We start from the raw sequence: 26,160 nt of genomic DNA on the forward strand, positions 1-26,160 counted from the left end.
TTTGAACGTGGACTAATCGTGTTACTAAGCCTTTCATTGTGAGCGACGCTCACGTCAATGCACCCCTCAAGATACAAATCCAACAAGCGATTGTCGTGCGCACCCATAATAAAGAAAAGGTCAATGAGGGGATGGTGGCTTCAGCTTGTAAACAACGCTGTACATTTGCAATATCCCCAGATTAAAAGAGGAGAGAAGACAGAAGCAAGAAGTGGTTACCTCCCTTTGATGCAAGTGCTTGGCGTTCTATTTTTATTATTTGGAATGTTGACCCTGGCAATGCAGGGCGTAATAAATTAGTCTATAGACTCATTGTGATGTTCCTCTCCACGGAAATCTTTAGTAAAAGGCGAAAGATTTATCCGAATGGATGAAGAGAAACCAGAGTTAATGTTACAGATACCTGTCTGCACCCCAGTCACCTTATCATTTCAGCACGTGCAGGTGCGAAGACATGACTCGTGTCATTTAAATCATCTGTTCAATATAAGCATTTTATGTGACATAAACAGTGATAAAACAATTGTAAAAATGATTTGGTAAACATCTTCAACTCGGAGATCGCTTGATGCAAGCATGGCGTGTCAAAATAATGTCGGCTTTGATCAATCCAGTGAGTGTGGAAGCCATTTTGAACGTGGACTAATCGTGTTACTTAGCCTATCATTGTGAGCGACGCTCACGTCAATGCACCCCTCAAGATACAAATCCAACAAGCGATTGTCGTGCCCACCCATAATAAAGAAAAGGTCAATGAGGGGATGGTGGCTTCAGCTTGTAAACAACGCTGTACATTTGCAATATCCCCACATTAAAAGAGGAGAGAAGACAGAAGCAAGAAGTGGTTACCTCAATTTGATGCAAGTGCTTGGAGTTCTATTTTTATTATTTGGAATGTTGACCCTGGCAATGCAGGGCGTAATAAATTAGTCTATAGACTCATTGTGATGTTCCTCTCCACGGAAATCTTTAGTAAAAGGCGAAAGATTTATCCGAATGGATGAAGAGAAACCAGAGTTAATGTTACAGATACCTGTCTGCACCCCAGTCACCTTATCATTTCAGCACGTGCAGGTGCGAAGACATGACTCGTGTCATTTAAATCATATGTTCAATATAAGCTTTTTATGTGACATAAACAGTGATAAAACAATTGTAAAAATGATTTGGTAAACATCTTCAACTCGGAGATCGCTTGATGCAAGCATGGCGTGTCAAAATAATGTCGGCTTTGATCAATCCAGTGTGTGTGGAAGCCATTTTGAACGTGGACTAATCGTGTTACTTAGTCTATCATTGTGAGCGACGCTCACGTCAATGCACCCCTCAAGATACAAATCCAACAAGCGATTCTCGTGCGCACCCATAATAAAGGAAAGGTCAATGAGGGGATGGTGGCTTCAGCTTGTAAACAACGCTGTACATTTGCAATATCCCCACATTAAAAGAGGAGAGAAGACAGAAGCAAGAAGTGGTTACCTCCCTTTGATGCAAGTGCTTGGAGTTCTATTTTTATTATTTGGAATGTTGACCCTGGCAATGCAGGGCGTAATAAATTAGTCTATAGACTCATTGTGATGTTCCTCTCCACGGAAATCTTTAGTAAAAGGCGAAAGATTTATCCGAATGGATGAAGAGAAACCAGAGTTAATGTTACAGATACCTGTCTGCACCCCAGTCACCTTATCATTTCAGCACGTGCAGGTGCGAAGACATGACTCGTGTCATTTAACTCATCTGTTCAATATAAGCTTTTTATGTGACATAAACAGTGATAAAACTATTGTAAAAATGATTTGGTAAACATCTTCAACTCGGAGATCGCTTGATGCAAGCATGGCGTGTCAAAATAATGTCGGCTTTGATCAATCCAGTGTGTGTGGCAGCCATTTTGAACGTGGACTAATCGTGTTACTTAGCCTATCATTGTGAGCGACGCTCACGTCAATGCACCCCTCAAGATACAAATCCAACAAGCGATTCTCGTGTGCACCCATAATAAAGGAAAGGTCAATGAGGGGATGGTGGCTTCAGCTTGTAAACAACGCTGTACATTTGCAATATCCCCACATTAACAGAGGAGAGAAGACAGAAGCAAGAAGTGGTTACCTCCCTTTGATGCAAGTGCTTGGAGTTCTAATTTTATTATTTGGAATGTTGACCCTGGCAATGCAGGGCGTAATAAATTAGTCTATAGACTCATTGTGATGTTCCTCTCCACGGAAATCTTTAGTAAAAGGCGAAAGATTTATCCGAATGGATGAAGAGAAACCAGAGTTAATGTTACATATACCTGTCTGCACCCCAGTCACCTTATCATTTCAGCACGTGCAGGTGCGAAGACATGACTCGTGTCATTTAAATCATCTGTTCAATATAAGCTTTTTATGTGACATAAACAGTGATAAAACAATTGTAAAAATGATTTGGTAAACATCTTCAACTCGGAGATCGCTTGATGCAAGCATGGCGTGTCAAAATAATGTCGGCTTTGATCAATCCAGTGTGTGTGGAAGCCATTTTGAACGTGGACTAATCGTGTTACTTAGCCTATCATTGTGAGCGACGCTCACGTCAATGCACCCCTCAAGATACAAATCCAAAAAGCGATTCTCGTGCCCACCCATAATAAAGGAAAGGTCAATGAGGGGATGGTGGCTTCAGCTTGTAAACAACGCTGTACATTTGCAATATCCCCACATTAAAAGAGGAGAGAAGACAGAAGCAAGAAGTGGTTACCTCCCTTTGATGCAAGTGCTTGGAGTTCTATTTTTATTATTTGGAATGTTGACCCTGGCAATGCAGGGCGTAATAAATTAGTCTATAGACTCATTGTGATGTTCCTCTCCACGGAAATCTTTAGTAAAAGGCGAAAGATTTATCCGAATGGATGAAGAGAAACCAGAGTTAATGTTACATATACCTGTCTGCACCCCAGTCACCTTATCATTTCAGCACGTGCAGGTGCGAAGACATGACTCGTGTCATTTAAATCATCTGTTCAATATAAGCTTTTTATGTGACATAAACAGTGATAAAACAATTGTAAAAATGATTTGGTAAACATCTTCAACTCGGAGATCGCTTGATGCAAGCATGGCGTGTCAAAATAATGTCGGCTTTGATCAATCCAGTGTGTGTGGCAGCCATTTTGAACGTGGACTAATCGTGTTACTTAGCCTATCATTGTGAGCGACGCTCACGTCAATGCACCCCTCAAGATACAAATCCAAAAAGCGATTTTCGTGCCCACCCATAATAAAGGAAAGGTCAATGAGGGGATGGTGGCTTCAGCTTGTAAACAACGCTGTACATTTGCAATATCCCCACATTAAAAGAGGAGAGAAGACAGAAGCAAGAAGTGGTTACCTCCCTTTGATGCAAGTGCTTGGAGTTCTATTTTTATTATTTGGAATGTTGACCCTGGCAATGCAGGGCGTAATAAATTAGTCTATAGACTCATTGTGATGTTCCTCTCCACGGAAATCTTTAGTAAAAGGCGAAAGATTTATCCGAATGGATGAAGAGAAACCAGAGTTAATGTTACATATACCTGTCTGCACCCCAGTCACCTTATCATTTCAGCACGTGCAGGTGCGAAGACATGACTCGTGTCATTTAAATCATCTGTTCAATATAAGCTTTTTATGTGACATAAACAGTGATAAAACAATTGTAAAAATGATTTGGTAAACATCTTCAACTCGGAGATCGCTTGATGCAAGCATGGCGTGTCAAAATAATGTCGGCTTTGATCAATCCAGTGTGTGTGGCAGCCATTTTGAACGTGGACTAATCGTGTTACTTAGCCTATCATTGTGAGCGACGCTCACGTCAATGCACCCCTCAAGATACAAATCCAAAAAGCGATTCTCGTGCCCATCCATAATAAAGGAAAGGTCAATGAGGGGATGGTGGCTTCAGCTTGTAAACAACGCTGTACATTTGCAATATCCCCACATTAAAAGAGGAGAGAAGACAGAAGCAAGAAGTGGTTACCTCCCTTTGATGCAAGTGCTTGGAGTTCTATTTTTATTATTTGGAATGTTGACCCTGGCAATGCAGGGCGTAATAAATTAGTCTATAGACTCATTGTGATGTTCCTCTCCACGGAAATCTTTAGTAAAAGGCGAAAGATTTATCCGAATGGATGAAGAGAAACCAGAGTTAATGTTACAGATACATGTCTGCACCTCAGTCACCTTATCATTTCAGCACGTGCAGGTGCGAAGACATGACTCGTGTCATTTAAATCATCTGTTCAATATAAGCTTTTTATGTGACATAAACAGTGATAAAACAATTGTAAAAATGATTTGGTAAACATCTTCAACTCGGAGATCGCTTGATGCAAGCATGGCGTGTCAAAATAATGTCGGCTTTGATCAATCCAGTGTGTGTGGAAGCCATTTTGAACGTGGACTAATCGTGTTACTTAGCCTATCATTGTGAGCGACGCTCACGTCAATGCACCCCTCAAGATACAAATCCAACAAGCGATTCTCGTGCGCACCCATAATAAAGAAAAGGTCAATAAGGGGATGGTGGCTTCAGCTTGTAAACAACGCTGTACATTTGCAATATCCCCACATTAAAAGAGGAGAGAAGACAGAAGCAAGAAGTGGTTACCTCCCTTTGATGCAAGTGCTTGGAGTTCTATTTTTATTATTTGGAATGTTGACCCTGGCAATGCAGGGCGTAATAAATTAGTCTATAAACTCATTGTGATGTTCCTCTCCACGGAAATCTTTAGTAAAAGGCGAAAGATTTATCCGAATGGATGAAGAGAAACCAGAGTTAATGTTACATATACCTGTCTGCACCCCAGTCACCTTATCATTTCAGCACGTGCAGGTGCGAAGACATGACTCGTGTCATTTAAATCATCTGTTCAATATAAGCTTTTTATGTGACATAAACAGTGATAAAACAATTGTAAAAATGATTTGGTAAACATCTTCAACTCGGAGATCGCTTGATGCAAGCATGGCGTGTCAAAATAATGTCGGCTTTGATCAATCCAGTGTGTGTGGCAGCCATTTTGAACGTGGACTAATCGTGTTACTTAGTCTATCATTGTGAGCGACGCTCACGTCAATGCACCCCTCAAGATACAAATCCAAAAAGCGATTCTCGTGCGCACCCATAATAAAGGAAAGGTCAATGAGGGGATGGTGGCTTCAGCTTGTAAACAACGCTGTACATTTGCAATATCCCCACATTAAAAGAGGAGAGAAGACAGAAGCAAGAAGTGGTTACCTCCCTTTGATGCAAGTGCTTGGAGTTCTATTTTTATTATTTGGAATGTTGACCCTGGCAATGCAGGGCGTAATAAATTAGTCTATAGACTCATTGTGATGTTCCTCTCCACGGAAATCTTTAGTAAAAGGCGAAAGATTTATCCGAATGGATGAAGAGAAACCAGAGTTAATGTTACAGATACCTGTCTGCACCCCAGTCACCTTATCATTTCAGCACGTGCAGGTGCGAAGACATGACTCGTGTCATTTAACTCATCTGTTCAATATAAGCTTTTTATGTGACATAAACAGTGATAAAACTATTGTAAAAATGATTTGGTAAACATCTTCAACTCGGAGATCGCTTGATGCAAGCATGGCGTGTCAAAATAATGTCGGCTTTGATCAATCCAGTGTGTGTGGCAGCCATTTTGAACGTGGACTAATCGTGTTACTTAGCCTATCATTGTGAGCGACGCTCACGTCAATGCACCCCTCAAGATACAAATCCAACAAGCGATTCTCGTGTGCACCCATAATAAAGGAAAGGTCAATGAGGGGATGGTGGCTTCAGCTTGTAAACAACGCTGTACATTTGCAATATCCCCACATTAAAAGAGGAGAGAAGACAGAAGCAAGAAGTGGTTACCTCCCTTTGATGCAAGTGCTTGGAGTTCTATTTTTATTATTTGGAATGTTGACCCTGGCAATGCAGGGCGTAATAAATTAGTCTATAGACTCATTGTGATGTTCCTCTCCACGGAAATCTTTAGTAAAAGGCGAAAGATTTATCCGAATGGATGAAGAGTAACCAGAGTTAATGTTACATATACCTGTCTGCACCCCAGTCACCTTATCATTTCAGCACGTGCAGGTGCGAAGACATGACTCGTGTCATTTAAATCATCTGTTCAATATAAGCTTTTTATGTGACATAAACAGTGATAAAACAATTGTAAAAATGATTTGGTAAACATCTTCAACTCGGAGATCGCTTGATGCAAGCATGGCGTGTCAAAATAATGTCGGCTTTGATCAATCCAGTGTGTGTGGAAGCCATTTTGAACGTGGACTAATCGTGTTACTTAGCCTATCATTGTGAGCGACGCTCACGTGAATGCACCCCTCAAGATACAAATCCAAAAAGCGATTCTCGTGCCCACCCATAATAAAGGAAAGGTCAATGAGGGGATGGTGGCTTCAGCTTGTAAACAACGCTGTACATTTGCAATATCCCCACATTAAAAGAGGAGAGAAGACAGAAGCAAGAAGTGGTTACCTCCCTTTGATGCAAGTGCTTGGAGTTCTATTTTTATTATTTGGAATGTTGACCCTGGCAATGCAGGGCGTAATAAATTAGTCTATAGACTCATTGTGATGTTCCTCTCCACGGAAATCTTTAGTAAAAGGCGAAAGATTTATCCGAATGGATGAAGAGAAACCAGAGTTAATGTTACATATACCTGTCTGCACCCCAGTCACCTTATCATTTCAGCACGTGCAGGTGCGAAGACATGACTCGTGTCATTTAAATCATCTGTTCAATATAAGCTTTTTATGTGACATAAACAGTGATAAAACAATTGTAAAAATGATTTGGTAAACATCTTCAACTCGGAGATCGCTTGATGCAAGCATGGCGTGTCAAAATAATGTCGGCTTTGATCAATCCAGTGTGTGTGGCAGCCATTTTGAACGTGGACTAATCGTGTTACTTAGCCTATCATTGTGAGCGACGCTCACGTCAATGCACCCCTCAAGATACAAATCCAAAAAGCGATTGTCGTGCCCACCCATAATAAAGGAAAGGTCAATGAGGGGATGGTGGCTTCAGCTTGTAAACAACGCTGTACATTTGCAATATCCCCACATTAAAAGAGGAGAGAAGACAGAAGCAAGAAGTGGTTACCTCCCTTTGATGCAAGTGCTTGGAGTTCTATTTTTATTATTTGGAATGTTGACCCTGGCAATGCAGGGCGTAATAAATTAGTCTATAGACTCATTGTGATGTTCCTCTCCACGGAAATCTTTAGTAAAAGGCGAAAGATTTATCCGAATGGATGAAGAGAAACCAGAGTTAATGTTACAGATACCTGTCTGCACCTCAGTCACCTTATCATTTCAGCACGTGCAGGTGCGAAGACATGACTCGTGTCATTTAAATCATCTGTTCAATATAAGCTTTTTATGTGACATAAACAGTGATAAAACAATTGTAAAAATGATTTGGTAAACATCTTCAACTCGGAGATCGCTTGATGCAAGCATGGCGTGTCAAAATAATGTCGGCTTTGATCAATCCAGTGTGTGTGGAAGCCATTTTGAACGTGGACTAATCGTGTTACTTAGCCTATCATTGTGAGCGACGCTCACGTCAATGCACCCCTCAAGATACAAATCCAACAAGCGATTCTCGTGCGCACCCATAATAAAGAAAAGGTCAATAAGGGGATGGTGGCTTCAGCTTGTAAACAACGCTGTACATTTGCAATATCCCCACATTAAAAGAGGAGAGAAGACAGAAGCAAGAAGTGGTTACCTCCCTTTGATGCAAGTGCTTGGAGTTCTATTTTTATTATTTGGAATGTTGACCCTGGCAATGCAGGGCGTAATAAATTAGTCTATAGACTCATTGTGATGTTCCTCTCCACGGAAATCTTTAGTAAAAGGCGAAAGATTTATCCGAATGGATGAAGAGAAACCAGAGTTAATGTTACATATACCTGTCTGCACCCCAGTCACCTTATCATTTCAGCACGTGCAGGTGCGAAGACATGACTCGTGTCATTTAAATCATCTGTTCAATATAAGCTTTTTATGTGACATAAACAGTGATAAAACAATTGTAAAAATGATTTGGTAAACATCTTCAACTCGGAGATCGCTTGATGCAAGCATGGCGTGTCAAAATAATGTCGGCTTTGATCAATCCAGTGTGTGTGGAAGCCATTTTGAACGTGGACTAATCGTGTTACTTAGCCTATCATTGTGAGCGACGCTCACGTCAATGCACCCCTCAAGATACAAATCCAACAAGCGATTCTCGTGCGCACCCATAATAAAGAAAAGGTCAATGAGGGGATGGTGGCTTCAGCTTGTAAACAACGCTGTACATTTGCAATATCCCCACATTAAAAGAGGAGAGAAGACAGAAGCAAGAAGTGGTTACCTCCCTTTGATGCAAGTGCTTGGAGTTCTATTTTTATTATTTGGAATGTTGACCCTGGCAATGCAGGGCGTAATAAATTAGTCTATAGACTCATTGTGATGTTCCTCTCCACGGAAATCTTTAGTAAAAGGCGAAAGATTTATCCGAATGGATGAAGAGAAACCAGAGTTAACGTTACAGATACCTGTCTGCACCCCAGTCACCTTATCATTTCAGCACGTGCAGGTGCGAAGACATGACTCGTGTCATTTAACTCATCTGTTCAATATAAGCTTTTTATGTGACATAAACAGTGATAAAACTATTGTAAAAATGATTTGGTAAACATCTTCAACTCGGAGATCGCTTGATGCAAGCATGGCGTGTCAAAATAATGTCGGCTTTGATCAATCCAGTGTGTGTGGCAGCCATTTTGAACGTGGACTAATCGTGTTACTTAGCCTATCATTGTGAGCGACGCTCACGTCAATGCACCCCTCAAGATACAAATCCAACAAGCGATTCTCGTGTGCACCCATAATAAAGGAAAGGTCAATGAGGGGATGGTGGCTTCAGCTTGTAAACAACGCTGTACATTTGCAATATCCCCACATTAAAAGAGGAGAGAAGACAGAAGCAAGAAGTGGTTACCTCCCTTTGATGCAAGTGCTTGGAGTTCTATTTTTATTATTTGGAATGTTGACCCTGGCAATGCAGGGCGTAATAAATTAGTCTATAGACTCATTGTGATGTTCCTCTCCACGGAAATCTTTAGTAAAAGGCGAAAGATTTATCCGAATGGATGAAGAGTAACCAGAGTTAATGTTACATATACCTGTCTGCACCCCAGTCACCTTATCATTTCAGCACGTGCAGGTGCGAAGACATGACTCGTGTCATTTAAATCATCTGTTCAATATAAGCTTTTTATGTGACATAAACAGTGATAAAACAATTGTAAAAATGATTTGGTAAACATCTTCAACTCGGAGATCGCTTGATGCAAGCATGGCGTGTCAAAATAATGTCGGCTTTGATCAATCCAGTGTGTGTGGAAGCCATTTTGAACGTGGACTAATCGTGTTACTTAGCCTATCATTGTGAGCGACGCTCACGTCAATGCACCCCTCAAGATACAAATCCAAAAAGCGATTCTCGTGCCCACCCATAATAAAGGAAAGGTCAATGAGGGGATGGTGGCTTCAGCTTGTAAACAACGCTTTACATTTGCAATATCCCCACATTAAAAGAGGAGAGAAGACAGAAGCAAGAAGTGGTTACCTCCCTTTGATGCAAGTGCTTGGAGTTCTATTTTTATTATTTGGAATGTTGACCCTGGCAATGCAGGGCGTAATAAATTAGTCTATAGACTCATTGTGATGTTCCTCTCCACGGAAATCTTTAGTAAAAGGCGAAAGATTTATCCGAATGGATGAAGAGAAACCAGAGTTAATGTTACATATACCTGTCTGCACCCCAGTCACCTTATCATTTCAGCACGTGCAGGTGCGAAGACATGACTCGTGTCATTTAAATCATCTGTTCAATATAAGCTTTTTATGTGACATAAACAGTGATAAAACAATTGTAAAAATGATTTGGTAAACATCTTCAACTCGGAGATCGCTTGATGCAAGCATGGCGTGTCAAAATAATGTCGGCTTTGATCAATCCAGTGTGTGTGGCAGCCATTTTGAACGTGGACTAATCGTGTTACTTAGCCTATCATTGTGAGCGACGCTCACGTCAATGCACCCCTCAAGATACAAATCCAAAAAGCGATTGTCGTGCCCACCCATAATAAAGGAAAGGTCAATGAGGGGATGGTGGCTTCAGCTTGTAAACAACGCTGTACATTTGCAATATCCCCACATTAAAAGAGGAGAGAAGACAGAAGCAAGAAGTGGTTACCTCCCTTTGATGCAAGTGCTTGGAGTTCTATTTTTATTATTTGGAATGTTGACCCTGGCAATGCAGGGCGTAATAAATTAGTCTATAGACTCATTGTGATGTTCCTCTCCACGGAAATCTTTAGTAAAAGGCGAAAGATTTATCCGAATGGATGAAGAGAAACCAGAGTTAATGTTACAGATACCTGTCTGCACCTCAGTCACCTTATCATTTCAGCACGTGCAGGTGCGAAGACATGACTCGTGTCATTTAAATCATCTGTTCAATATAAGCTTTTTATGTGACATAAACAGTGATAAAACAATTGTAAAAATGATTTGGTAAACATCTTCAACTCGGAGATCGCTTGATGCAAGCATGGCGTGTCAAAATAATGTCGGCTTTGATCAATCCAGTGTGTGTGGAAGCCATTTTGAACGTGGACTAATCGTGTTACTTAGCCTATCATTGTGAGCGACGCTCACGTCAATGCACCCCTCAAGATACAAATCCAACAAGCGATTCTCGTGCGCACCCATAATAAAGAAAAGGTCAATAAGGGGATGGTGGCTTCAGCTTGTAAACAACGCTGTACATTTGCAATATCCCCACATTAAAAGAGGAGAGAAGACAGAAGCAAGAAGTGGTTACCTCCCTTTGATGCAAGTGCTTGGAGTTCTATTTTTGTTATTTGGAATGTTGACCCTGGCAATGCAGGGCGTAATAAATTAGTCTATAGACTCATTGTGATGTTCCTCTCCACGGAAATCTTTAGTAAAAGGCGAAAGATTTATCCGAATGGATGAAGAGAAACCAGAGTTAATGTTACAGATACCTGTCTGCACCCCAGTCACCTTATCATTTCAGCACGTGCAGGTGCGAAGACATGACTCGTGTCATTTAAATCATCTGTTCAATATAAGCTTTTTATGTGACATAAACAGTGATAAAACAATTGTAAAAATGATTTGGTAAACATCTTCAACTCGGAGATCGCTTGATGCAAGCATGGCGTGTCAAAATAATGTCGGCTTTGATCAATCCAGTGTGTGTGGAAGCCATTTTGAACGTGGACTAATCGTGTTACTTAGCCTATCATTGTGAGCGACGCTCACGTCAATGCACCCCTCAAGATACAAATCCAACAAGCGATTCTCGTGCGCACCCATAATAAAGAAAAGGTCAATAAGGGGATGGTGGCTTCAGCTTGTAAACAACGCTGTACATTTGCAATATCCCCACATTAAAAGAGGAGAGAAGACAGAAGCAAGAAGTGGTTACCTCCCTTTGATGCAAGTGCTTGGAGTTCTATTTTTATTATTTGGAATGTTGACCCTGGCAATGCAGGGCGTAATAAATTAGTCTATAGACTCATTGTGATGTTCCTCTCCACGGAAATCTTTAGTAAAAGGCGAAAGATTTATCCGAATGGATGAAGAGAAACCAGAGTTAATGTTACATATACCTGTCTGCACCCCAGTCACCTTATCATTTCAGCACGTGCAGGTGCGAAGACATGACTCGTGTCATTTAAATCATCTGTTCAATATAAGCTTTTTATGTGACATAAACAGTGATAAAACAATTGTAAAAATGATTTGGTAAACATCTTCAACTCGGAGATCGCTTGATGCAAGCATGGCGTGTCAAAATAATGTCGGCTTTGATCAATCCAGTGTGTGTGGCAGCCATTTTGAACGTGGACTAATCGTGTTACTTAGCCTATCATTGTGAGCGACGCTCACGTCAATGCACCCCTCAAGATACAAATCCAAAAAGCGATTCTCGTGCCCACCCATAATAAAGGAAAGGTCAATGAGGGGATGGTGGCTTCAGCTTGTAAACAACGCTGTACATTTGCAATATCCCCACATTAAAAGAGGAGAGAAGACAGAAGCAAGAAGTGGTTACCTCCCTTTGATGCAAGTGCTTGGAGTTCTATTTTTATTATTTGGAATGTTGACCCTGGCAATGCAGGGCGTAATAAATTAGTCTATAGACTCATTGTGATGTTCCTCTCCACGGAAATCTTTAGTAAAAGGCGAAAGATTTATCCGAATGGATGAAGAGAAACCAGAGTTAATGTTACAGATACCTGTCTGCACCCCAGTCACCTTATCATTTCAGCACGTGCAGGTGCGAAGACATGACTCGTGTCATTTAAATCATCTGTTCAATATAAGCTTTTTATGTGACATAAACAGTGATAAAACAATTGTAAAAATGATTTGGTAAACATCTTCAACTCGGAGATCGCTTGATGCAAGCATGGCGTGTCAAAATAATGTCGGCTTTGATCAATCCAGTGTGTGTGGAAGCCATTTTGAACGTGGACTAATCGTGTTACTTAGCCTATCATTGTGAGCGACGCTCACGTCAATGCACCCCTCAAGATACAAATCCAACAAGCGATTGTCGTGCCCACCCATAATAAAGAAAAGGTCAATAAGGGGATGGTGGCTTCAGCTTGTAAACAACGCTGTACATTTGCAATATCCCCACATTAAAAGAGGAGAGAAGACAGAAGCAAGAAGTGGTTACCTCCCTTTGATGCAAGTGCTTGGAGTTCTATTTTTATTATTTGGAATGTTGACCCTGGCAATGCAGGGCGTAATAAATTAGTCTATAGACTCATTGTGATGTTCCTCTCCACGGAAATCTTTAGTAAAAGGCGAAAGATTTATCCGAATGGATGAAGAGAAACCAGAGTTAATGTTACATATACCTGTCTGCACCCCAGTCACCTTATCATTTCAGCACGTGCAGGTGCGAAGACATGACTCGTGTCATTTCAATCATCTGTTCAATATAAGCTTTTTATGTGACATAAACAGTGATAAAACAATTGTAAAAATGATTTGGTAAACATCTTCAACTCGGAGATCGCTTGATGCAAGCATGGCGTGTCAAAATAATGTCGGCTTTGATCAATCCAGTGTGTGTGGCAGCCATTTTGAACGTGGACTAATCGTGTTACTTAGCCTATCATTGTGAGCGACGCTCACGTCAATGCACCCCTCAAGATACAAATCCAAAAAGCGATTCTCGTGCCCACCCATAATAAAGGAAAGGTCAATGAGGGGATGGTGGCTTCAGCTTGTAAACAACGCTGTACATTTGCAATATCCCCACATTAAAAGAGGAGAGAAGACAGAAGCAAGAAGTGGTTACCTCCCTTTGATGCAAGTGCTTGGAGTTCTATTTTTATTATTTGGAATGTTGACCCTGGCAATGCAGGGCGTAATAAATTAGTCTATAGACTCATTGTGATGTTCCTCTCCACGGAAATCTTTAGTAAAAGGCGAAAGATTTATCCGAATGGATGAAGAGAAACCAGAGTTAATGTTACAGATACCTGTCTGCACCTCAGTCACCTTATCATTTCAGCACGTGCAGGTGCGAAGACATGACTCGTGTCATTTAAATCATCTGTTCAATATAAGCTTTTTATGTGACATAAACAGTGATAAAACAATTGTAAAAATGATTTGGTAAACATCTTCAACTCGGAGATCGCTTGATGCAAGCATGGCGTGTCAAAATAATGTCGGCTTTGATCAATCCAGTGTGTGTGGAAGCCATTTTGAACGTGGACTAATCGTGTTACTTAGCCTATCATTGTGAGCGACGCTCACGTCAATGCACCCCTCAAGATACAAATCCAACAAGCGATTCTCGTGCGCACCCATAATAAAGAAAAGGTCAATAAGGGGATGGTGGCTTCAGCTTGTAAACAACGCTGTACATTTGCAATATCCCCACATTAAAAGAGGAGAGAAGACAGAAGCAAGAAGTGGTTACCTCCCTTTGATGCAAGTGCTTGGAGTTCTATTTTTATTATTTGGAATGTTGACCCTGGCAATGCAGGGCGTAATAAATTAGTCTATAGACTCATTGTGATGTTCCTCTCCACGGAAATCTTTAGTAAAAGGCGAAAGATTTATCCGAATGGATGAAGAGAAACCAGAGTTAATGTTACATATACCTGTCTGCACCCCAGTCACCTTATCATTTCAGCACGTGCAGGTGCGAAGACATGACTCGTGTCATTTAAATCATCTGTTCAATATAAGCTTTTTATGTGACATAAACAGTGATAAAACAATTGTAAAAATGATTTGGTAAACATCTTCAACTCGGAGATCGCTTGATGCAAGCATGGCGTGTCAAAATAATGTCGGCTTTGATCAATCCAGTGTGTGTGGAAGCCATTTTGAACGTGGACTAATCGTGTTACTTAGCCTATCATTGTGAGCGACGCTCACGTCAATGCACCCCTCAAGATACAAATCCAACAAGCGATTCTCGTGCGCACCCATAATAAAGAAAAGGTCAATAAGGGGATGGTGGCTTCAGCTTGTAAACAACGCTGTACATTTGCAATATCCCCACATTAAAAGAGGAGAGAAGACAGAAGCAAGAAGTGGTTACCTCCCTTTGATGCAAGTGCTTGGAGTTCTATTTTTATTATTTGGAATGTTGACCCTGGCAATGCAGGGCGTAATAAATTAGTCTATAGACTCATTGTGATGTTCCTCTCCACGGAAATCTTTAGTAAAAGGCGAAAGATTTATCCGAATGGATGAAGAGAAACCAGAGTTAATGTTACATATACCTGTCTGCACCCCAGTCACCTTATCATTTCAGCACGTGCAGGTGCGAAGACATGACTCGTGTCATTTAAATCATCTGTTCAATATAAGCTTTTTATGTGACATAAACAGTGATAAAACAATTGTAAAAATGATTTGGTAAACATCTTCAACTCGGAGATCGCTTGATGCAAGCATGGCGTGTCAAAATAATGTCGGCTTTGATCAATCCAGTGTGTGTGGCAGCCATTTTGAACGTGGACTAATCGTGTTACTTAGCCTATCATTGTGAGCGACGCTCACGTCAATGCACCCCTCAAGATACAAATCCAAAAAGCGATTCTCGTGCCCACCCATAATAAAGGAAAGGTCAATGAGGGGATGGTGGCTTCAGCTTGTAAACAACGCTGTACATTTGCAATATCCCCACATTAAAAGAGGAGAGAAGACAGAAGCAAGAAGTGGTTACCTCCCTTTGATGCAAGTGCTTGGAGTTCTATTTTTATTATTTGGAATGTTGACCCTGGCAATGCAGGGCGTAATAAATTAGTCTATAGACTCATTGTGATGTTCCTCTCCACGGAAATCTTTAGTAAAAGGCGAAAGATTTATCCGAATGGATGAAGAGAAACCAGAGTTAATGTTACAGATACCTGTCTGCACCTCAGTCACCTTATCATTTCAGCACGTGCAGGTGCGAAGACATGACTCGTGTCATTTAAATCATCTGTTCAATATAAGCTTTTTATGTGACATAAACAGTGATAAAACAATTGTAAAAATGATTTGGTAAACATCTTCAACTCGGAGATCGCTTGATGCAAGCATGGCGTGTCAAAATAATGTCGGCTTTGATCAATCCAGTGTGTGTGGAAGCCATTTTGAACGTGGACTAATCGTGTTACTTAGCCTATCATTGTGAGCGACGCTCACGTCAATGCACCCCTCAAGATACAAATCCAACAAGCGATTCTCGTGCGCACCCATAATAAAGAAAAGGTCAATAAGGGGATGGTGGCTTCAGCTTGTAAACAACGCTGTACATTTGCAATATCCCCACATTAAAAGAGGAGAGAAGACAGAAGCAAGAAGTGGTTACCTCCCTTTGATGCAAGTGCTTGGAGTTCTATTTTTATTATTTGGAATGTTGACCCTGGCAATGCAGGGCGTAATAAATTAGTCTATAGACTCATTGTGATGTTCCTCTCCACGGAAATCTTTAGTAAAAGGCGAAAGATTTATCCGAATGGATGAAGAGAAACCAGAGTTAATGTTACATATACCTGTCTGCACCCCAGTCACCTTATCATTTCAGCACGTGCAGGTGCGAAGACATGACTCGTGTCATTTAAATCATCTGTTCAATATAAGCTTTTTATGTGACATAAACAGTGATAAAACAATTGTAAAAATGATTTGGTAAACATCTTCAACTCGGAGATCGCTTGATGCAAGCATGGCGTGTCAAAATAATGTCGGCTTTGATCAATCCAGTGTGTGTGGAAGCCATTTTGAACGTGGACTAATCGTGTTACTTAGCCTATCATTGTGAGCGACGCTCACGTCAATGCACCCCTCAAGATACAAATCCAACAAGCGATTCTCGTGCGCACCCATAATAAAGAAAAGGTCAATAAGGGGATGGTGGCTTCAGCTTGTAAACAACGCTGTACATTTGCAATATCCCCACATTAAAAGAGGAGAGAAGACAGAAGCAAGAAGTGGTTACCTCCCTTTGATGCAAGTGCTTGGAGTTCTATTTTTATTATTTGGAATGTTGACCCTGGCAATGCAGGGCGTAATAAATTAGTCTATAGACTCATTGTGATGTTCCTCTCCACGGAAATCTTTAGTAAAAGGCGAAAGATTTATCCGAATGGATGAAGAGAAACCAGAGTTAATGTTACAGATACCTGTCTGCACCTCAGTCACCTTATCATTTCAGCACGTGCAGGTGCGAAGACATGACTCGTGTCATTTAAATCATCTGTTCAATATAAGCTTTTTATGTGACATAAACAGTGATAAAACAATTGTAAAAATGATTTGGTAAACATCTTCAACTCGGAGATCGCTTGATGCAAGCATGGCGTGTCAAAATAATGTCGGCTTTGATCAATCCAGTGTGTGTGGAAGCCATTTTGAACGTGGACTAATCGTGTTACTTAGCCTATCATTGTGAGCGACGCTCACGTCAATGCACCCCTCAAGATACAAATCCAACAAGCGATTCTCGTGCGCACCCATAATAAAGAAAAGGTCAATAAGGGGATGGTGGCTTCAGCTTGTAAACAACGCTGTACATTTGCAATATCCCCACATTAAAAGAGGAGAGAAGACAGAAGCAAGAAGTGGTTACCTCCCTTTGATGCAAGTGCTTGGAGTTCTATTTTTATTATTTGGAATGTTGACCCTGGCAATGCAGGGCGTAATAAATTAGTCTATAGACTCATTGTGATGTTCCTCTCCACGGAAATCTTTAGTAAAAGGCGAAAGATTTATCCGAATGGATGAAGAGAAACCAGAGTTAATGTTACATATACCTGTCTGCACCCCAGTCACCTTATCATTTCAGCACGTGCATATGCGAAGACATGACTCGTGTCATTTAAATCATCTGTTCAATATAAGCTTTTTATGTGACATAAACAGTGATAAAACAATTGTAAAAATGATTTGGTAAACATCTTCAACTCGGAGATCGCTTGATGCAAGCATGGCGTGTCAAAATAATGTCGGCTTTGATCAATCCAGTGTGTGTGGAAGCCATTTTGAACGTGGACTAATCGTGTTACTTAGCCTATCATTGTGAGCGACGCTCACGTCAATGCACCCCTCAAGATACAAATCCAACAAGCGATTGTCGTGCCCACCCATAATAAAGAAAAGGTCAATGAGGGGATGGTGGCTTCAGCTTGTAAACAACGCTGTACATTTGCAATATCCCCACATTAAAAGAGGAGAGAAGACAGAAGCAAGAAGTGGTTACCTCCCTTTGATGCAAGTGCTTGGAGTTCTATTTTTATTATTTGGAATGTTGACCCTGGCAATGCAGGGCGTAATAAATTAGTCTATAGACTCATTGTGATGTTCCTCTCCACGGAAATCTTTAGTAAAAGGCGAAAGATTTATCCGAATGGATGAAGAGAAACCAGAGTTAATGTTACATATACCTGTCTGCACCCCAGTCACCTTATCATTTCAGCACGTGCAGGTGCGAAGACATGACTCGTGTCATTTAAATCATCTGTTCAATATAAGCTTTTTATGTGACATAAACAGTGATAAAACAATTGTAAAAATGATTTGGTAAACATCTTCAACTCGGAGATCGCTTGATGCAAGCATGGCGTGTCAAAATAATGTCGGCTTTGATCAATCCAGTGTGTGTGGCAGCCATTTTGAACGTGGACTAATCGTGTTACTTAGCCTATCATTGTGAGCGACGCTCACGTCAATGCACCCCTCAAGATACAAATCCAAAAAGCGATTCTCGTGCCCACCCATAATAAAGGAAAGGTCAATGAGGGGATGGTGGCTTCAGCTTGTAAACAACGCTGTACATTTGCAATATCCCCACATTAAAAGAGGAGAGAAGACAGAAGCAAGAAGTGGTTACCTCCCTTTGATGCAAGTGCTTGGAGTTCTATTTTTATTATTTGGAATGTTGACCCTGGCAATGCAGGGCGTAATAAATTAGTCTATAGACTCATTGTGATGTTCCTCTCCACGGAAATCTTTAGTAAAAGGCGAAAGATTGATCCGAATGGATGAAGAGAAACCAGAGTTAATGTTACAGATACCTGTCTGCACCTCAGTCACCTTATCATTTCAGCACGTGCAGGTGCGAAGACATGACTCGTGTCATTTAAATCATCTGTTCAATATAAGCTTTTTATGTGACATAAACAGTGATAAAACAATTGTAAAAATGATTTGGTAAACATCTTCAACTCGGAGATCGCTTGATGCAAGCATGGCGTGTCAAAATAATGTCGGCTTTGATCAATCCAGTGTGTGTGGAAGCCATTTTGAACGTGGACTAATCGTGTTACTTAGCCTATCATTGTGAGCGACGCTCACGTCAATGCACCCCTCAAGATACAAATCCAACAAGCGATTCTCGTGCGCACCCATAATAAAGAAAAGGTCAATAAGGGGATGGTGGCTTCAGCTTGTAAACAACGCTGTACATTTGCAATATCCCCACATTAAAAGAGGAGAGAAGACAGAAGCAAGAAGTGGTTACCTCCCTTTGATGCAAGTGCTTGGAGTTCTATTTTTATTATTTGGAATGTTGACCCTGGCAATGCAGGGCGTAATAAATTAGTCTATAGACTCATTGTGATGTTCCTCTCCACGGAAATCTTTAGTAAAAGGCGAAAGATTTATCCGAATGGATGAAGAGAAACCAGAGTTAATGTTACATATACCTGTCTGCACCCCAGTCACCTTATCATTTCAGCACGTGCAGGTGCGAAGACATGACTCGTGTCATTTAAATCATCTGTTCAATATAAGCTTTTTATGTGACATAAACAGTGATAAAACAATTGTAAAAATGATTTGGTAAACATCTTCAACTCGGAGATCGCTTGATGCAAGCATGGCGTGTCAAAATAATGTCGGCTTTGATCAATCCAGTGTGTGTGGAAGCCATTTTGAACGTGGACTAATCGTGTTACTTAGCCTATCATTGTGAGCGACGCTCACGTCAATGCACCCCTCAAGATACAAATCCAAAAAGCGATTCTCGTGCGCACCCATAATAAAGAAAAGGTCAATAAGGGGATGGTGGCTTCAGCTTGTAAACAACGCTGTACATTTGCAATATCCCCACATTAAAAGAGGAGAGAAGACAGAAGCAAGAAGTGGTTACCTCCCTTTGATGCAAGTGCTTGGAGTTCTATTTTTATTATTTGGAATGTTGACCCTGGCAATGCAGGGCGTAATAAATTAGTCTATAGACTCATTGTGATGTTCCTCTCCACGGAAATCTTTAGTAAAAGGCGAAAGATTTATCCGAATGGATGAAGAGAAACCAGAGTTAATGTTACATATACCTGTCTGCACCCCAGTCACCTTATCATTTCAGCACGTGCAGGTGCGAAGACATGACTCGTGTCATTTAAATCATCTGTTCAATATAAGCTTTTTATGTGACATAAACAGTGATAAAACAATTGTAAAAATGATTTGGTAAACATCTTCAACTCGGAGATCGCTTGATGCAAGCATGGCGTGTCAAAATAATGTCGGCTTTGATCAATCCAGTGTGTGTGGCAGCCATTTTGAACGTGGACTAATCGTGTTACTTAGCCTATCATTGTGAGCGACGCTCACGTCAATGCACCCCTCAAGATACAAATCCAAAAAGCGATTCTCGTGCCCACCCATAATAAAGGAAAGGTCAATGAGGGGATGGTGGCTTCAGCTTGTAAACAACGCTGTACATTTGCAATATCCCCACATTAAAAGAGGAGAGAAGACAGAAGCAAGAAGTGGTTACCTCCCTTTGATGCAAGTGCTTGGAGTTCTATTTTTATTATTTGGAATGTTGACCCTGGCAATGCAGGGCGTAATAAATTAGTCTATAGACTCATTGTGATGTTCCTCTCCACGGAAATCTTTAGTAAAAGGCGAAAGATTTATCCGAATGGATGAAGAGAAACCAGAGTTAATGTTACATATACCTGTCTGCACCCCAGTCACCTTATCATTTCAGCACGTGCAGGTGCGAAGACATGACTCGTGTCATTTAAATCATCTGTTCAATATAAGCTTTTTATGTGACATAAACAGTGATAAAACAATTGTAAAAATGATTTGGTAAACATCTTCAACTCGGAGATCGCTTGATGCAAGCATGGCGTGTCAAAATAATGTCGGCTTTGATCAATCCAGTGTGTGTGGCAGCCATTTTGAACGTGGACTAATCGTGTTACTTAGCCTATCATTGTGAGCGACGCTCACGTCAATGCACCCCTCAAGATACAAATCCAAAAAGCGATTCTCGTGCCCACCCATAATAAAGGAAAGGTCAATGAGGGGATGGTGGCTTCAGCTTGTAAACAACGCTGTACATTTGCAATATCCCCACATTAAAAGAGGAGAGAAGACAGAAGCAAGAAGTGGTTACCTCCCTTTGATGCAAGTGCTTGGAGTTCTATTTTTATTATTTGGAATGTTGACCCTGGCAATGCAGGGCGTAATAAATTAGTCTATAGACTCATTGTGATGTTCCTCTCCACGGAAATCTTTAGTAAAAGGCGAAAGATTTATCCGAATGGATGAAGAGAAACCAGAGTTAATGTTACAGATACCTGTCTGCACCTCAGTCACCTTATCATTTCAGCACGTGCAGGTGCGAAGACATGACTCGTGTCATTTAAATCATCTGTTCAATATAAGCTTTTTATGTGACATAAACAGTGATAAAACAATTGTAAAAATGATTTGGTAAACATCTTCAACTCGGAGATCGCTTGATGCAAGCATGGCGTGTCAAAATAATGTCGGCTTTGATCAATCCAGTGTGTGTGGAAGCCATTTTGAACGTGGACTAATCGTGTTACTTAGCCTATCATTGTGAGCGACGCTCACGTCAATGCACCCCTCAAGATACAAATCGAACAAGCGATTCTCGTGCGCACCCATAATAAAGAAAAGGTCAATAAGGGGATGGTGGCTTCAGCTTGTAAACAACGCTGTACATTTGCAATATCCCCACATTAAAAGAGGAGAGAAGACAGAAGCAAGAAGTGGTTACCTCCCTTTGATGCAAGTGCTTGGAGTTCTATTTTTATTATTTGGAATGTTGACCCTGGCAATGCAGGGCGTAATAAATTAGTCTATAGACTCATTGTGATGTTCCTCTCCACGGAAATCTTTAGTAAAAGGCGAAAGATTTATCCGAATGGATGAAGAGAAACCAGAGTTAATGTTACAGATACCTGTCTGCACCTCAGTCACCTTATCATTTCAGCACGTGCAGGTGCGAAGACATGACTCGTGTCATTTAAATCATCTGTTCAATATAAGCTTTTTATGTGACATAAACAGTGATAAAACAATTGTAAAAATGATTTGGTAAACATCTTCAACTCGGAGATCGCTTGATGCAAGCATGGCGTGTCAAAATAATGTCGGCTTTGATCAATCCAGTGTGTGTGGAAGCCATTTTGAACGTGGACTAATCGTGTTACTTAGCCTATCATTGTGAGCGACGCTCACGTCAATGCACCCCTCAAGATACAAATCCAACAAGCGATTCTCGTGCGCACCCATAATAAAGAAAAGGTCAATAAGGGGATGGTGGCTTCAGCTTGTAAACAACGCTGTACATTTGCAATATCCCCACATTAAAAGAGGAGAGAAGACAGAAGCAAGAAGTGGTTACCTCCCTTTGATGCAAGTGCTTGGAGTTCTATTTTTATTATTTGGAATGTTGACCCTGGCAATGCAGGGCGTAATAAATTAGTCTATAGACTCATTGTGATGTTCCTCTCCACGGAAATCTTTAGTAAAAGGCGAAAGATTTATCCGAATGGATGAAGAGAAACCAGAGTTAATGTTACATATACCTGTCTGCACCCCAGTCACCTTATCATTTCAGCACGTGCAGGTGCGAAGACATGACTCGTGTCATTTAAATCATCTGTTCAATATAAGCTTTTTATGTGACATAAACAGTGATAAAACAATTGTAAAAATGATTTGGTAAACATCTTCAACTCGGAGATCGCTTGATGCAAGCATGGCGTGTCAAAATAATGTCGGCTTTGATCAATCCAGTGTGTGTGGAAGCCATTTTGAACGTGGACTAATCGTGTTACTTAGCCTATCATTGTGAGCGACGCTCACGTCAATGCACCCCTCAAGATACAAATCCAACAAGCGATTCTCGTGCGCACCCATAATAAAGAAAAGGTCAATAAGGGGATGGTGGCTTCAGCTTGTAAACAACGCTGTACATTTGCAATATCCCCACATTAAAAGAGGAGAGAAGACAGAAGCAAGAAGTGGTTACCTCCCTTTGATGCAAGTGCTTGGAGTTCTATTTTTATTATTTGGAATGTTGACCCTGGCAATGCAGGGCGTAATAAATTAGTCTATAGACTCATTGTGATGTTCCTCTCCACGGAAATCTTTAGTAAAAGGCGAAAGATTTATCCGAATGGATGAAGAGAAACCAGAGTTAATGTTACATATACCTGTCTGCACCCCAGTCACCTTATCATTTCAGCACGTGCAGGTGCGAAGACATGACTCGTGTCATTTAAATCATCTGTTCAATATAAGCTTTTTATGTGACATAAACAGTGATAAAACAATTGTAAAAATGATTTGGTAAACATCTTCAACTCGGAGATCGCTTGATGCAAGCATGGCGTGTCAAAATAATGTCGGCTTTGATCAATCCAGTGTGTGTGGAAGCCATTTTGAACGTGGACTAATCGTGTTACTTAGCCTATCATTGTGAGCGACGCTCACGTCAATGCACCCCTCAAGATACAAATCCAACAAGCGATTCTCGTGCGCACCCATAATAAAGAAAAGGTCAATAAGGGGATGGTGGCTTCAGCTTGTAAACAACGCTGTACATTTGCAATATCCCCACATTAAAAGAGGAGAGAAGACAGAAGCAAGCATTCGTCACCACTCGCCCCTTTCCGTAACCTGCAAGAAGACTCGTCCCCCTATCGATGAATGTTATGTGCGAAAATACGACAAACCAATCAGAATGCGCGTATGATTTGAAGTACTTCGTCAAAGAATCCCTGAGAAATAATTTTTAAATTTACATATGTCTTGCATCTAAAATTATAGCCAAGACACAGTTAAATGTTTTTAGTCATACTGTATAATTCTGCACGTCCCGATGTGCTTTCAATTGTATCTGAAATATGTATAATATATGGGGAAATATATGTGAACCATTACGCAACGAAATGACAATTGTTTTAGGTATGCCCGTTTGCGCTAAGACGGAACCCGGTCGCAAAATGGCCACGAGAGGGGCACGAGTCGCTATTCGGCTTGTCCCGGAATAACACGAGTTGGTCACGAATGAGAAGCAAGAAGTGGTTACCTCCCTTTGATGCAAGTGCTTGGAGTTCTATTTTTATTATTTGGAATGTTGACCCTGGCAATGCAGGGCGTAATTAATTAGTCTATAGACTCATTGTGATGTTCCTCTCCACGGAAATCTTTAGTAAAAGGCGAAAGATTTATCCGAATGGATGAAGAGAAACCAGAGTTAATGTTACATATACCTGTCTGCACCCCAGTCACCTTATCATTTCAGCACGTGCAGGTGCGAAGACATGACTCGTGTCATTTAAATCATCTGTTCAATATAAGCTTTTTATGTGACATAAACAGTGATAAAACAATTGTAAAAATGATTTGGTAAACATCTTCAACTCGGAGATCGCTTGATGCAAGCATGGCTTGTCAAAATAATGTCGGCTTTGATCAATCCAGTGTGTGTGGAAGCCATTTTGAACGTGGACTAATCGTGTTACTTAGCCTATTATTGTGAGCGACGCTCACGTCAATGCACCCCTCAAGATACAAATCCAAAAAGCGATTCTCGTGCCCACCCATAATAAAGGAAAGGTCAATGAGGGGATGGTGGCTTCAGCTTGTAAACAACGCTGTACATTTGCAAGATCCCCACATTAAAAGAGGAGAGAAGACAGAAGCAAGAAGTGGTTACCTCCCTTTGATGCAAGTGCTTGGAGTTCTATTTTTATTATTTGGAATGTTGACCCTGGCAATGCAGGGCGTAATAAATTAGTCTATAGACTCATTGTGATGTTCCTCTCCACGGAAACCTTTAGTAAAAGGCGAAAGATTTATCCGAATGGATGAAGAGAAACCAGAGTTAATGTTACATATACCTGTCTGCACCCCAGTCACCTTATCATTTCAGCACGTGCAGGTGCGAAGACATGACTCGTGTCATTTAAATCATCTGTTCAATATAAGCTTTTTATGTGACATAAACAGTGATAAAACAATTGTAAAAATGATTTGGTAAACATCTTCAACTCGGAGATCGCTTGATGCAAGCATGGCGTGTCAAAATAATGTCGGCTTTGATCAATCCAGTGTGTGTGGAAGCCATTTTGAACGTGGACTAATCGTGTTACTTAGCCTATCATTGTGAGCGACGCTCACGTCAATGCACCCCTCAAGATACAAATCCAACAAGCGATTCTCGTGCGCACCCATAATAAAGAAAAGGTCAATGAGGGGATGGTGGCTTCAGCTTGTAAACAACGCTGTACATTTGCAATATCCCCACATTAAAAGAGGAGAGAAGACAGAAGCAAGAAGTGGTTACCTCCCTTTGATGCAAGTGCTTGGAGTTCTATTTTTATTATTTGGAATGTTGACCCTGGCAATGCAGGGCGTAATAAATTAGTCTATAGACTCATTGTGATGTTCCTCTCCACGGAAATCTTTAGTAAAAGGCGAAAGATTTATCCGAATGGATGAAGAGAAACCAGAGTTAATGTTACATATACCTGTCTGCACCCCAGTCACCTTATCATTTCAGCACGTGCAGGTGCGAAGACATGACTCGTGTCATTTAAATCATCTGTTCAATATAAGCTTTTTATGTGACATAAACAGTGATAAAACAATTGTAAAAATGATTTGGTAAACATCTTCAACTCGGAGATCGCTTGATGCAAGCATGGCGTGTCAAAATAATGTCGGCTTTGATCAATCCAGTGTGTGTGGAAGCCATTTTGAACGTGGACTAATCGTGTTACTTAGCCTATCATTGTGAGCGACGCTCACGTCAATGCACCCCTCAAGATACAAATCCAACAAGCGATTGTCGTGCCCACCCATAATAAAGAAAAGGTCAATGAGGGGATGGTGGCTTCAGCTTGTAAACAACGCTGTACATTTGCAATATCCCCACATTAAAAGAGGAGAGAAGACAGAAGCAAGAAGTGGTTACCTCCCTTTGATGCAAGTGCTTGGAGTTCTATTTTTATTATTTGGAATGTTGACCCTGGCAATGCAGGGCGTAATAAATTAGTCTATAGACTCATTGTGATGTTCCTCTCCACGGAAATCTTTAGTAAAAGTCGAAAGATTTATCCGAATGGATGAAGAGAAACTAGAGTTAATGTTACAGGTACCTGTCTGCACCCCAGTCACCTTATCATTTCAGCACGTGCAGGTGCGAAGACATGACTCGTGTCATTTAAATCATCTGTTTAATATAAGCTTTTTATGTGACATAAAAAGTGATAAAACTATTGTA

General features: G+C 40.8%; 41 non-coding genes across 41 annotated transcripts; all 41 read right to left on the reverse strand.

Moving 5' to 3' along the window:
• Positions 1-269: 269 nt before the first annotated feature.
• LOC139466346 (U5 spliceosomal RNA) lies at positions 270-390 on the reverse strand. Its single transcript, XR_011653392.1, has one exon. It is a non-coding gene; the product is annotated as a U5 spliceosomal RNA (small nuclear RNA).
• Positions 391-899: 509 nt separating this feature from the next.
• LOC139466347 (U5 spliceosomal RNA) lies at positions 900-1,020 on the reverse strand. The gene has a single exon (XR_011653393.1). It is a non-coding gene; the product is annotated as a U5 spliceosomal RNA (small nuclear RNA).
• A 509-nt stretch (positions 1,021-1,529) lies between these two features.
• Positions 1,530-1,650, reverse strand: LOC139466348 (U5 spliceosomal RNA). Its single transcript, XR_011653394.1, has one exon. It is a non-coding gene; the product is annotated as a U5 spliceosomal RNA (small nuclear RNA).
• A 509-nt stretch (positions 1,651-2,159) lies between these two features.
• Positions 2,160-2,280, reverse strand: LOC139466349 (U5 spliceosomal RNA). Its single transcript, XR_011653395.1, has one exon. It is a non-coding gene; the product is annotated as a U5 spliceosomal RNA (small nuclear RNA).
• A 509-nt stretch (positions 2,281-2,789) lies between these two features.
• On the reverse strand, positions 2,790-2,910 carry LOC139466350 (U5 spliceosomal RNA). Its single transcript, XR_011653396.1, has one exon. It is a non-coding gene; the product is annotated as a U5 spliceosomal RNA (small nuclear RNA).
• Positions 2,911-3,419: 509 nt separating this feature from the next.
• LOC139466351 (U5 spliceosomal RNA) lies at positions 3,420-3,540 on the reverse strand. Its single transcript, XR_011653397.1, has one exon. It is a non-coding gene; the product is annotated as a U5 spliceosomal RNA (small nuclear RNA).
• A 509-nt stretch (positions 3,541-4,049) lies between these two features.
• On the reverse strand, positions 4,050-4,170 carry LOC139466352 (U5 spliceosomal RNA). Its single transcript, XR_011653398.1, has one exon. It is a non-coding gene; the product is annotated as a U5 spliceosomal RNA (small nuclear RNA).
• Positions 4,171-4,679: 509 nt separating this feature from the next.
• LOC139466344 (U5 spliceosomal RNA) lies at positions 4,680-4,800 on the reverse strand. Its single transcript, XR_011653390.1, has one exon. It is a non-coding gene; the product is annotated as a U5 spliceosomal RNA (small nuclear RNA).
• A 509-nt stretch (positions 4,801-5,309) lies between these two features.
• LOC139466353 (U5 spliceosomal RNA) lies at positions 5,310-5,430 on the reverse strand. Its single transcript, XR_011653399.1, has one exon. It is a non-coding gene; the product is annotated as a U5 spliceosomal RNA (small nuclear RNA).
• Positions 5,431-5,939: 509 nt separating this feature from the next.
• On the reverse strand, positions 5,940-6,060 carry LOC139466490 (U5 spliceosomal RNA). Its single transcript, XR_011653531.1, has one exon. It is a non-coding gene; the product is annotated as a U5 spliceosomal RNA (small nuclear RNA).
• Positions 6,061-6,569: 509 nt separating this feature from the next.
• Positions 6,570-6,690, reverse strand: LOC139466354 (U5 spliceosomal RNA). Its single transcript, XR_011653400.1, has one exon. It is a non-coding gene; the product is annotated as a U5 spliceosomal RNA (small nuclear RNA).
• Positions 6,691-7,199: 509 nt separating this feature from the next.
• On the reverse strand, positions 7,200-7,320 carry LOC139466356 (U5 spliceosomal RNA). The gene has a single exon (XR_011653402.1). It is a non-coding gene; the product is annotated as a U5 spliceosomal RNA (small nuclear RNA).
• A 509-nt stretch (positions 7,321-7,829) lies between these two features.
• LOC139466358 (U5 spliceosomal RNA) lies at positions 7,830-7,950 on the reverse strand. Its single transcript, XR_011653403.1, has one exon. It is a non-coding gene; the product is annotated as a U5 spliceosomal RNA (small nuclear RNA).
• Positions 7,951-8,459: 509 nt separating this feature from the next.
• Positions 8,460-8,580, reverse strand: LOC139466359 (U5 spliceosomal RNA). Its single transcript, XR_011653404.1, has one exon. It is a non-coding gene; the product is annotated as a U5 spliceosomal RNA (small nuclear RNA).
• A 509-nt stretch (positions 8,581-9,089) lies between these two features.
• On the reverse strand, positions 9,090-9,210 carry LOC139466491 (U5 spliceosomal RNA). Its single transcript, XR_011653532.1, has one exon. It is a non-coding gene; the product is annotated as a U5 spliceosomal RNA (small nuclear RNA).
• Positions 9,211-9,719: 509 nt separating this feature from the next.
• LOC139466360 (U5 spliceosomal RNA) lies at positions 9,720-9,840 on the reverse strand. The gene has a single exon (XR_011653405.1). It is a non-coding gene; the product is annotated as a U5 spliceosomal RNA (small nuclear RNA).
• A 509-nt stretch (positions 9,841-10,349) lies between these two features.
• On the reverse strand, positions 10,350-10,470 carry LOC139466361 (U5 spliceosomal RNA). Its single transcript, XR_011653406.1, has one exon. It is a non-coding gene; the product is annotated as a U5 spliceosomal RNA (small nuclear RNA).
• A 509-nt stretch (positions 10,471-10,979) lies between these two features.
• On the reverse strand, positions 10,980-11,100 carry LOC139466363 (U5 spliceosomal RNA). The gene has a single exon (XR_011653408.1). It is a non-coding gene; the product is annotated as a U5 spliceosomal RNA (small nuclear RNA).
• Positions 11,101-11,609: 509 nt separating this feature from the next.
• On the reverse strand, positions 11,610-11,730 carry LOC139466364 (U5 spliceosomal RNA). The gene has a single exon (XR_011653409.1). It is a non-coding gene; the product is annotated as a U5 spliceosomal RNA (small nuclear RNA).
• Positions 11,731-12,239: 509 nt separating this feature from the next.
• LOC139466365 (U5 spliceosomal RNA) lies at positions 12,240-12,360 on the reverse strand. Its single transcript, XR_011653410.1, has one exon. It is a non-coding gene; the product is annotated as a U5 spliceosomal RNA (small nuclear RNA).
• A 509-nt stretch (positions 12,361-12,869) lies between these two features.
• Positions 12,870-12,990, reverse strand: LOC139466366 (U5 spliceosomal RNA). The gene has a single exon (XR_011653411.1). It is a non-coding gene; the product is annotated as a U5 spliceosomal RNA (small nuclear RNA).
• A 509-nt stretch (positions 12,991-13,499) lies between these two features.
• LOC139466367 (U5 spliceosomal RNA) lies at positions 13,500-13,620 on the reverse strand. Its single transcript, XR_011653412.1, has one exon. It is a non-coding gene; the product is annotated as a U5 spliceosomal RNA (small nuclear RNA).
• Positions 13,621-14,129: 509 nt separating this feature from the next.
• On the reverse strand, positions 14,130-14,250 carry LOC139466369 (U5 spliceosomal RNA). The gene has a single exon (XR_011653414.1). It is a non-coding gene; the product is annotated as a U5 spliceosomal RNA (small nuclear RNA).
• A 509-nt stretch (positions 14,251-14,759) lies between these two features.
• Positions 14,760-14,880, reverse strand: LOC139466370 (U5 spliceosomal RNA). Its single transcript, XR_011653415.1, has one exon. It is a non-coding gene; the product is annotated as a U5 spliceosomal RNA (small nuclear RNA).
• A 509-nt stretch (positions 14,881-15,389) lies between these two features.
• On the reverse strand, positions 15,390-15,510 carry LOC139466371 (U5 spliceosomal RNA). Its single transcript, XR_011653416.1, has one exon. It is a non-coding gene; the product is annotated as a U5 spliceosomal RNA (small nuclear RNA).
• Positions 15,511-16,019: 509 nt separating this feature from the next.
• On the reverse strand, positions 16,020-16,140 carry LOC139466372 (U5 spliceosomal RNA). Its single transcript, XR_011653417.1, has one exon. It is a non-coding gene; the product is annotated as a U5 spliceosomal RNA (small nuclear RNA).
• Positions 16,141-16,649: 509 nt separating this feature from the next.
• Positions 16,650-16,770, reverse strand: LOC139466374 (U5 spliceosomal RNA). Its single transcript, XR_011653418.1, has one exon. It is a non-coding gene; the product is annotated as a U5 spliceosomal RNA (small nuclear RNA).
• Positions 16,771-17,279: 509 nt separating this feature from the next.
• LOC139466375 (U5 spliceosomal RNA) lies at positions 17,280-17,400 on the reverse strand. Its single transcript, XR_011653419.1, has one exon. It is a non-coding gene; the product is annotated as a U5 spliceosomal RNA (small nuclear RNA).
• A 509-nt stretch (positions 17,401-17,909) lies between these two features.
• LOC139466376 (U5 spliceosomal RNA) lies at positions 17,910-18,030 on the reverse strand. Its single transcript, XR_011653420.1, has one exon. It is a non-coding gene; the product is annotated as a U5 spliceosomal RNA (small nuclear RNA).
• A 509-nt stretch (positions 18,031-18,539) lies between these two features.
• Positions 18,540-18,660, reverse strand: LOC139466511 (U5 spliceosomal RNA). Its single transcript, XR_011653551.1, has one exon. It is a non-coding gene; the product is annotated as a U5 spliceosomal RNA (small nuclear RNA).
• Positions 18,661-19,169: 509 nt separating this feature from the next.
• On the reverse strand, positions 19,170-19,290 carry LOC139466377 (U5 spliceosomal RNA). The gene has a single exon (XR_011653421.1). It is a non-coding gene; the product is annotated as a U5 spliceosomal RNA (small nuclear RNA).
• A 509-nt stretch (positions 19,291-19,799) lies between these two features.
• LOC139466378 (U5 spliceosomal RNA) lies at positions 19,800-19,920 on the reverse strand. Its single transcript, XR_011653422.1, has one exon. It is a non-coding gene; the product is annotated as a U5 spliceosomal RNA (small nuclear RNA).
• A 509-nt stretch (positions 19,921-20,429) lies between these two features.
• LOC139466379 (U5 spliceosomal RNA) lies at positions 20,430-20,550 on the reverse strand. The gene has a single exon (XR_011653423.1). It is a non-coding gene; the product is annotated as a U5 spliceosomal RNA (small nuclear RNA).
• A 509-nt stretch (positions 20,551-21,059) lies between these two features.
• LOC139466381 (U5 spliceosomal RNA) lies at positions 21,060-21,180 on the reverse strand. The gene has a single exon (XR_011653425.1). It is a non-coding gene; the product is annotated as a U5 spliceosomal RNA (small nuclear RNA).
• Positions 21,181-21,689: 509 nt separating this feature from the next.
• Positions 21,690-21,810, reverse strand: LOC139466382 (U5 spliceosomal RNA). The gene has a single exon (XR_011653426.1). It is a non-coding gene; the product is annotated as a U5 spliceosomal RNA (small nuclear RNA).
• Positions 21,811-22,319: 509 nt separating this feature from the next.
• On the reverse strand, positions 22,320-22,440 carry LOC139466383 (U5 spliceosomal RNA). Its single transcript, XR_011653427.1, has one exon. It is a non-coding gene; the product is annotated as a U5 spliceosomal RNA (small nuclear RNA).
• Positions 22,441-22,949: 509 nt separating this feature from the next.
• Positions 22,950-23,070, reverse strand: LOC139466384 (U5 spliceosomal RNA). The gene has a single exon (XR_011653428.1). It is a non-coding gene; the product is annotated as a U5 spliceosomal RNA (small nuclear RNA).
• Positions 23,071-24,012: 942 nt separating this feature from the next.
• On the reverse strand, positions 24,013-24,132 carry LOC139466501 (U5 spliceosomal RNA). Its single transcript, XR_011653541.1, has one exon. It is a non-coding gene; the product is annotated as a U5 spliceosomal RNA (small nuclear RNA).
• A 509-nt stretch (positions 24,133-24,641) lies between these two features.
• On the reverse strand, positions 24,642-24,762 carry LOC139466468 (U5 spliceosomal RNA). The gene has a single exon (XR_011653510.1). It is a non-coding gene; the product is annotated as a U5 spliceosomal RNA (small nuclear RNA).
• A 509-nt stretch (positions 24,763-25,271) lies between these two features.
• Positions 25,272-25,392, reverse strand: LOC139466385 (U5 spliceosomal RNA). The gene has a single exon (XR_011653429.1). It is a non-coding gene; the product is annotated as a U5 spliceosomal RNA (small nuclear RNA).
• Positions 25,393-25,901: 509 nt separating this feature from the next.
• Positions 25,902-26,022, reverse strand: LOC139466537 (U5 spliceosomal RNA). Its single transcript, XR_011653576.1, has one exon. It is a non-coding gene; the product is annotated as a U5 spliceosomal RNA (small nuclear RNA).
• Positions 26,023-26,160: the final 138 nt, after the last annotated feature.

Source organism: Haliotis cracherodii, unplaced genomic scaffold (assembly GCF_022045235.1).
Source record: "Haliotis cracherodii isolate W230 unplaced genomic scaffold, xgHalCrac1.p SCAF_18, whole genome shotgun sequence".
Lineage (NCBI taxonomy): Eukaryota > Metazoa > Mollusca > Gastropoda > Lepetellida > Haliotidae > Haliotis > Haliotis cracherodii.